The 6,782-nt window shown below is 35.1% G+C and overlaps 1 non-coding gene across 1 annotated transcript; it reads left to right on the forward strand.

The window, feature by feature from the left end:
• Window positions 1-6,318: 6,318 nt before the first annotated feature.
• On the forward strand, window positions 6,319-6,424 carry LOC121220504 (small nucleolar RNA R71). The gene has a single exon (XR_005917709.1). It is a non-coding gene; the product is annotated as a small nucleolar RNA R71 (small nucleolar RNA).
• Window positions 6,425-6,782: the final 358 nt, after the last annotated feature.

Here is a 6,782-nt window from a genome sequence, read left to right on the forward strand (position 1 = left end):
CTTGACAGTACAAGAAAAATCCCATGTAAGACCATGTCTGGGACATGTATTTGGCATGTTATTATCAGAAAAGAGGCCCAAGTATCCTTATTATTCCAATGTGACTCAACGGGCTAGTAAACAAATTATATTCCATGAAAGTTCAGGTAAAAGCATAAATAACAAATTCAGGTGAGTTATAAGAGTTAAGAACATATTATGTTATCAATTGAGAACCAACATTTTAGCAAGAGAAAAGTAAGTTATAATCATGAGTTATCTAAGTAAACAAGTAAGTGAACGAGTAAGAGATTAAGTAAAGAGGAAATTAGAGATCATAACACTTGAGTATATTTATTTGTGTTAAATGTTGTTATTTATTTGCTTGTAAACTTACTAAGCTTTATGATTACTTCCTTTATTTTTCTTCTTTTATATTATTACAAGCAAAGTCGAGAATCTTAAAGACGTCGAAGAGTGCTCACACTATCAACAACAACAACTCGGTATTTTATGATGATCAATGTTTGAGCTATGGCATGTATAGCGACTTAGTCATTTTGAATGTATGTCCTTATGATATTGCTAAAGGATGATGTGTAAATATGTGATAACGTTTAGCTATTAAAATGACTAAGTAAGAATATGTTTGGTATTATGAATTCCTAAGTGATAGTTTATACCTAGAAATTATGAAAGAGTAAAAATTTGCAATGAAACAGTTTTGGGACAACACCAGTGACGTGAATTTGAAAAATCACCAAGGATAGTATAAAATTAATTAGAGAGTGAATGATATATAGAATTAAATCTTATCGAGTCTATTTTCATATAAAAATAACGGTGTGGGTAAAGAAATTTTATATTCTGATATATTTGAATTTTGGTTAGACAGGGTCAGAATGGTTTTTGGAGTCCCCGGTTCTGACTTTATATGTCTAGATTCCTTAGTGAGTCTATTTTCTGTAGAAACAACTGAGAATAGCATATGAAAATCATACGATGAGAAAATTGATTTTTAGTGAATAAAGGTCAGAACCATTAGGCAGTGAAATAGGGGAGACTTTAATGACTAAACTGTACTAATTGACTAAGCCAAAAATTCTGAAAATTTTATGGTAAGGTAATATATGAGTCTAGTTTCAGGTAAAATTTACAAATCTAAATTTTGAGTTTTTTAACACGAGTTATAATTAAATTAGTGACTATTGTGCAGGTGCACAGCATTATGGTGAACAATGAAATAAATTTTAAAAGAAAATTTTTATGCCCCGAACTAATAAGTTAAGTCAAGTAATGCCCCATGCTCAACTCTGAAAACGGTCTCGGGTAAGGGGTGTTACATTTGTTGGTAGTATCCGAGCAGGTTTAGTCTGTTCTCGGAACATTCAGTGTGAATAAGAGTCTAGCTATACATGCCATACTTATATTTTGATAGTGTGACGACTCCTGACGATTTTAAAATGTTTTCTTTTATAGTTATGGATCTCGAATGAGCTGGTGTAGATGATGTAGAGAGGAATGTGCCCGCTTCCACAGAAGGGATGGTGACACCCGATAGTAGTGAAAGGCCCGTATCAGTTAGTCAGGGAGGAGGGGTTCGAGAAGCCTTCTTCCAAGCTATGAATGATTGGTTTACCGAGTTCGTTCGTACGAATCCGACTATTAGACCTCCACCCCTCATGATTTTCAGGTTCCCCATGTAGCTTTCCCAGTTGCAGGTATAGTTATAAGAGAAAGACCACCAGTTTATAAGATCAGAAAACAAGTGGCTGAAGAGTTTTGGGCTACTAAAGATGATGATGCAGAGAAAGCTGAATTTTGGCTCGAGAATACTATCAGAGTTTTTGATGAATTATCTGTACACCTGAAGAATGCATGAAGTGTGTTGTCTCACTTCTCAGAAATTTGACCTATCATTGGTGGAAGACTCTTGTGTCAGTGGTACCGAGTGAGAGAATTACTTGGGATTTCTTCCAGGAGGAGTTCCGTAAAAAAGTATATCAGTGAGAGGTTTATAGATCAAAAAAGAAAAGATTTTCTTGAGTTAAAACAAGGTAAGATGACTGTGACTGAATATGAACGTGAATTTGTTAGACTTAGTAAATATGCTCAGGAATTTGTGTCCACCGAAGCCAATATGTGCAAGAGATTTGAAGATGGGCCCAATCATGATATCTGACTGTCAGTGCGTGTTTTAGAAATTAGAGAGTTTTTGGTCTGGTTGAAAGAGCCTGTAAGGCAGAAGATTTGTTAAAAGAAAAAGAGAAGGGAAAATTTGAAATTGTAGGCCATAAAAATATAGAAAAAATAAATTTTCCCTCATCGGATTTGTGGTCCCAAAACCACTGTTCCAACTAGGCCCAAAATCTGGATATTACACAGTAGTTCAACATTCGCCACTAACCTTTGAAGATCATGTCTTGTTATGCAACATTAAATATAACAGCCCTTTAGGTTTGCTTTTGATTTCACTTAGGCACTCAAGCAAAGTGAAGTAATCAGTGATGGAAAATAAGCATTTCTTGCCTTTTTCCTAGCAAAATCTTTAATTTCCTTGAGAATAATTTTCCCAACATTAATAGACCTCTCTATCAGAATTGCATATAAAAAACATTCGTTCCATCGAGATGGTGGAACTATGTGAGATTGCATGAAGCTATACCGAAAAAAGTAGAACCATACCTTAGCCACTAGGTTTAAATACTCCATTCAGCAAGAATGAATGTCGTACTTCATTATAATCCATTAGGATCCTGGATTTGTAACAATATTAAGCACTTATTGAAGAAATATTAGTCATCATGGCAGAGTACTCATCTTCTTCAATATCAGGTAAGTTAAACAAATTATTAATGGACTTAGAAGTAAGAGGTACCTTCTTTTTTACGAACAAGACCCTCATTAGCATTTGGCGTGGCCAAATTGACATAGAACTCTTGCGTTAATTCCTCTTAAGGCATGGATCATGCATCACATAATTTATTCCAATTTAAAGCATCAATTGTTTTTCGAGTTGACAAAGGCATAATCATATTGCCATTGCTCTCCAAATTGAAACCTTTTTATGGCATCATGGGTTGATTTTTGAAGATGGAAACAAAATTTTCCCTTGCTTCCTCATCTTGAATCACAATTGGATTTTTAGCAGAAGTTTTGGAAGATCTAGTTCTTTTACGAGACATGGCAACTTTTCCCAAGTGAAACGAAGACTTTTAGCTTTTTAAGATGGACATTGCAGTGGAAAAGAGATTGAGACGATGATAAAGTTGCGGTGGCAAGAGGATTGTGTTAGTGATAGGATATGTCATGGTGGTTGTTACGGCAGAAAGGGTGCTGCAGCGAAAGGCTTGCAACGATGCGAGTAGGGGCATGCGACAAGAAAGAAATATTAGGGAGAAGTTTTTGGGACCTAAAGCCGATGGCTAGGAGAAGCAAAATATGTAGGTTTATGATGAAGGCTAATTGTTTAGGTGATGTGAAAATTATGATCGTGTTAAGGGGTTTATATAGTGATGGGTTAGGGAAAATTTTAGATAAAATTTAGCTAAATTAGTGACTTCGGTGGCGAGGTATGGAGGGAAAAAGTGGCGACAAAAATTTAGGGTTTTGGAGGGTTCATGGATGACAATGAGGGGGTATTTTCTTCCTCTTCACTGTTTTGGGCACTTAGGCCACACTGTAATTATTTTTTGTACTGAAGAATTAAACTAAACCAGAAAAATGAACTGATTAGAACTGGGGTCAACTTGACCCTCTTATTAAATAAAAAATAATAAAATTATAATTGTAAATTATAATTATAATTAAAATGAAAATGAAAATTTCCTTTTGGGGTACTTAGGAAATTTCTTCTCAAAAAATTACATCAAATTAAATTCCCAGGAAAGGTTGGAGGGCTCATAAATGGTCCAGCTTAAGTTCCAATCTCCTTAGACAAAATTAATTTAAGTACTAATTCAAGAAAAATAATTTCTAAGCATGCCATTTATTCAAATGAGAGAAAAACTGAAAATAAATTAACGATAGAGAAAGTAAACTCCCTCAATGTTATTGGTGATCGTCATTTACTAAGGCGATGTCAGACGACCATTTGTCATACCAATCATATCCATCTAGAAAGAAAAGATAATGTTGCCCAACAATTATATTCAACATTTGATCAAAGAATAGCAGAGAGAGATGGTCTTTCTGTGTTGCTTTGCTCAACTTTCTATCATTCACAAAAATTTGTCTCCTTGTGGTTATCCTTAATAGACTCAGCTCATTATTTGTAATACCTTCTTTCTTTGGTACAGGTTCCACTCACGGAATGTCATTGGTGGGATAAATGATCCTTGTTTTTCCCCATTGAGAATCAAGTTTCCTAAGATCAAATACTCGAGATTGATCAAACTCTTTTGTCCATCGATAGATCATTTTTTAGTATAAAAACATATGGGTACAAGAAGAAGGATTATTACTTCGAATATTTTCAATAGTCCACTCGCTACCTTTCTCATGCTTTTTCAACACTGTTAAGTCTAACTCGGGTGGTTCTTTTCTTGATGGTTTGGGTTGCTTGTACTCATATAATGATAGCTCTAATGATTCAAATGTACTTTTGAATTGAAATCCTTTTGAGTTGGCTTTCAACGATGCCAAACATGTATTTTCCTCATCTTAATGTAGAGAGTCAGATGAAATACCTTCCAACGAATCATTGAATTCTAATTTTGTAGGAACTAACAGATCTATCTTGGAGACAGCAAAATAATCTTTATCCTCATCAGGAAATTTTATGGCCTTGGGTACATTAAAGGTCACGTGTTCATCTTGAACTCACATGGTGAGTTCACCTTTTTGTACATCGATTATAATCTTGCTGATTGCCAATAAAGGCCTTTCTAGAATAATTGGTACTTCTTTATCTGCTTCTAAATTTAAGATAATAAAGCCATCATTGGGTATGCCAAAGATCGATCCGCTAGTTGGAGTGTAACTTAGTTGGTTTGACCTTATCAATACATAATCATTTAAACACAGACGTAGGCATCAAGTTGATATTTGATTCCAAATCACACAAAGCCTTACCACAATAGGATTTTCCAATATTGTAAGGTATGGTGAAACTTCCTGGATCTTTCAACTTAGGAGGCAACATGTTCTAAAAAAATAAGCTACATTCTGTAGTCAGGGCTACATTTTCAAATTGTCCAAACCTTTTCTTCTTAGACAAAAATTCCTTCATAGCTTTTGCACAGTTCGACATTTGCTCAAAAGCTTCCACCAATAGAATGTTGATACGTAGCTATTTTAACACATCCAAAATTCTCCTAAATTGAGTATCCTTATGTTGCTAGAGTCTTTGAGGATATGAAGTTTGTGGAAATTTGGCTTAGACTGGAAAACTCTTTCGAGGTAGTGTCTCTGTATCTAACATAGATGTTAGATTATTAGAATTTACAAATTTAGATTTTACCTCTTTAGAATCTGCAGCATCTGGTTTTTCTAGTGTAGTAATTTCAACTGTTGGTTGATTTTCCTTTTCCTTGGCAGGCTCTTCCTCAACCTCAACTTCCTTAGGTTCCAAAGTCCTTTTGTTTCGCAAAACAATTGCCTTGCAGTGTTCCTTACTCACTCTCCTTGGATTTTTCGTGTTACTTGGAAAGGCTCCTTGTGGTCTATTACGAAGTTCCGTAGCTAACTAACCCATTTGGGTTTCTAAATTTTTTGGTGTTGCTGCTTGACTTTGGATTAAGGCGTCATTCTTCACCATGTACGCTTTGAAAAATTCTCTAAACTATTAGATGATTCAACCTAAGAGGTTGATTTGCTCTATACTGCATGTAGTTGTTGTTCAGTGTAGCTCCTTGGTTACTTTAAGAAAAGTTTGGTTGGTTTCACCATGAAGGATTATAGAATTTGGATTGTAGTCCTTGTCAATTTCTATTTTGGTGTTGATTCTCTACATAATAAATAGACTTGAGATTTGATGGACAATTATTGAAAGAACGATCATCCCCATAATATACGCATAAAACAACATCGAATTGAATCAGTGGCTGAGCTACAACTGATTAAAACCATTACTATCAAACTGTTTCAACATTGAAGAGATAGAAGATACCTAAGCTGAGAGTGAAGTGAGAGCGTCTAGTTCATACACTCCGACTACTCGTCTTTCTAAAGGTGCTCGATTTTTTGGCCACTGGTAATTATTATTAGCTATCCTCTTGATGATCTCGTAAGCCTCCTTATAAGACTTCGATAAGAGAGCAAAATTTGTAGAAGCATCTACCAACAACCTTTGTGTGTGTTGAAACCATTATAAAACGTTTCCAATTGGATAAATGCAAAATCCCGTGGTGAGGGCATATAAAGAGTGACTCATTGAGTCTTTCACATGCCTTATATAAGGATTCATCATCCAATTGTTGAATAGTGGTGATCTCATTCCGCAACTTAACATTTTTGCTAGGTGGGAAATACCTTCCCATGAAGCGTTTAGCTAATTCTTGCCAAGTAGATATTGAATTGGGTGGCAATGAATTAAGCCATGCTCATGCTCGATCTCACAATGAGTATGAAAACAACTTCAGCCTCAATGTGTCTTCAATCATACCAACTATCTTAAAGGAATCACTCACCTCCATGAATAGTCAAAAGTGAAGGTGTGGATCTTCTATGAGCATTCCACTAAATTGGCCCATTGTTTGAAGCATCTGGAACATGATAGGCTTCAATTAAAATTACGGTGCCTTGATCTCTAGTATCCTAATTCCAAGATTTAGTTTGTTAAAAAGTGGCACAATGTATTGTCT

The sequence above is a fragment of the Gossypium hirsutum genome, chromosome D08 (assembly GCF_007990345.1).
Source record: "Gossypium hirsutum isolate 1008001.06 chromosome D08, Gossypium_hirsutum_v2.1, whole genome shotgun sequence".
NCBI classification, from domain to species: Eukaryota; Viridiplantae; Streptophyta; class Magnoliopsida; order Malvales; family Malvaceae; genus Gossypium; species Gossypium hirsutum.